Genomic DNA, 2,702 nt, shown 5'->3' on the forward strand with positions numbered 1-2,702 from the left:
TCACCACCTCATGTTTACACGCTTTGGCCAAGCTTGGGAACATTTAATGTGAGAATGGGATGCAAGGAGTTTTTGTGTAGTCTTCTCTGAACGAAGAAAGTATCTGCTAAAATTCCTCAATTTTACGATGGAAAAGATTCAAAACTCTGCCAAACAATCAAGGTGTAGATAAGCTGCCACCAACTGCAGGAGCCTTATATCAGCATATAATGCATGCACATCTGCCAGGCCAATATATGGAGCCAGGATTCTGTTATTCATCCAGAAATCCCCGATCCATGCAAACTGGGCTGGTTTATGGAAGATGGTAAATTGAGACCTGTCTTGTCAGAAAAGTAGGCTGACCCAGAAGCAGTTGCTGAGCTGTTGTCTAGTGTTTCTCATTCATCAGACAGTGACAGTAATGAAGAAAGTGATAATGAACATTAGCATATTGTAAAATCACTGATATATGTAAATATAAGTAAATCACAGTATGTAATATGGTTACATAATACTAACACACACACACACCCACACATTATACATATTTAAAATGCGTAGGCATATATTTGTTCTTGTTTTTCTCTATAGGTGTGTTAATTCCTAATTCTCGTGTAATTTGTTTTTTCTTTCATATTTTTCTTTGAAAGTTCCCCGTCCCAATATGCGTAGACAAGATGGTATTATCCTGTCTCTTATACACATCTAGATGTGTATAAGAGGACACCCCCACCTGGAAAAAACGTTTACATCGATTCATTCGTTAGCAAGGCCAAGTCTCATCTAGATACTTTCATAAATGAATGCTCAACCAAGAAACCTGAAAACAACCTTACAAAACCCGAACGCTGATCTATCACCAACCTTAAAAACAACGACGGCATTATCATCCGGAGAGCTGACAAGGGCGGTAACACAACAATTTTAAACAAGGAAGACTATATTAAAGAAGCGGAAGGACAACTTAAAGACTCTAATAACTATAGAACATTGACATGTGATCCAACTCTTGATTTTAAACGTGACCTTAATACTATTGTTTCTAATCTATCTAGCTTTGCTACTAAGGTAAGGGGTTCTATTCCTGTTGATCCCAAGCCCGGCACATTTTACACCATACCTAAATTACACAAACTCCCCAATTTAATTAAATCTCGTAATCTCACAGCTCATATTTCAATGTAGCTAAGTCATTGAACATCACTCCACCTGGTAGACCCATCGTTTCATCTATTGGTACCCTTACTGAATCCCTATCAGGCTTGGTTGATTCTTATCTGAACCCTCCTTTACATAACATACCTAGTTTCATCCAGGACACCACGCACTTTCTTATTATTCTGAATAACATCACTGCACTACCTAACAATGCACTCCTCTTCACCATGGACGTGTCCTCTCTATACACTAACATCCCACATGCAGATGGTGTCGATGCCTGCAGACACTTCCTCTTGAACAACTCATTTTCTGCTGAAACCACTAATGATATAACTACTATTATTGACTTCATCTTAACACATAACAATTTCTTGTTTAATAATCAGCGCTTTTTACAAACACAAGGTACAGCCATGGGCACTAAAATGGCCCCTAGTTACGCCAACATATTTATGGCCGAACTTGAACACAAACTAATTTCTTCCTTTGATCTCAAACCTTTGCATTTTTATAGATACATTGACGATATTTTTTTCATTTGGCCTCACGGTTTTGACAACCTTACTAAATTCGTCACTCACTGTAACAACTTTCACCCCACTATCAAATTTACTATGGAACACTCTAACACTTCTATCCCCTTTCTTGATGTTAATGTTTCCATTTCAGGCAACATTATCTCCACATCTTTCTATTCTAAACCCACCGATAATCACACATATCTTAACTTTCATAGCTCACATCCCAACAAACTTAAACAATCTATTGTTTACAGCCAAATGCTTCGCTGTAAACGCATTTGCTCTGATCCTACCGACTACCGTACTAACGTCACCAAACTTACTGACCACTTTCTTAATAACGCCTATCCCCTCAAACTTATAAAATCATGTATCATGAAAGCTAAAACTCATACCCGCTCTGACCTTCTCACTTACAAACCTAAAATTAATACTGCACGCATCCCCATGGTCTTTGATTTAAATTCTAACACTAACAAACTATCTAAAATATTAAAACATGATTATGCCCTCCTTTAAAATGACACCACTATCCAGCCCCTGTTCTCGGATCCCCCTCTCCTTGCTACTAGACAGCCACCTAACCTTAAATTCATTCTTGCACCATATAAACTTCGTACACGTACCCAGCACTCATAACGGTAACACCACATGTATTAAAGTTCGCTGCCAGGGCTGTAGCCATATTAACACAAACAGATCAATAATTCTTAACAACACATCTGACTATAAACTGTCCCCCCCCCACCTCTAAATTGTGATTCTACTAATGTAATTTACCTTATATCATGCACACTTTGCAACAAAGGCCATTACATTGGTGAAACGGGTAATACATTCCGCCTACGATTTAATAACCATAAACATTCCATCCGCAATAACACCCCTGGTTTCCCTGCAGGGGAACAGATTAACTCCCCCCACCACAATATTCACCATCTCAAAGTGACTCTCATAGCCAGTAACTTCCGCTCTACTGAACACAGACAACGAGAAGAACTGAAATGGATTTTAAAACTCAAAACACACACTCACGGC

This window comes from Anneissia japonica, unplaced genomic scaffold, assembly GCF_011630105.1.
Source record: "Anneissia japonica isolate Jap-2015-1 unplaced genomic scaffold, ASM1163010v1 scaffold287587_len645178_cov120, whole genome shotgun sequence".
Lineage (NCBI taxonomy): Eukaryota > Metazoa > Echinodermata > Crinoidea > Comatulida > Comatulidae > Anneissia > Anneissia japonica.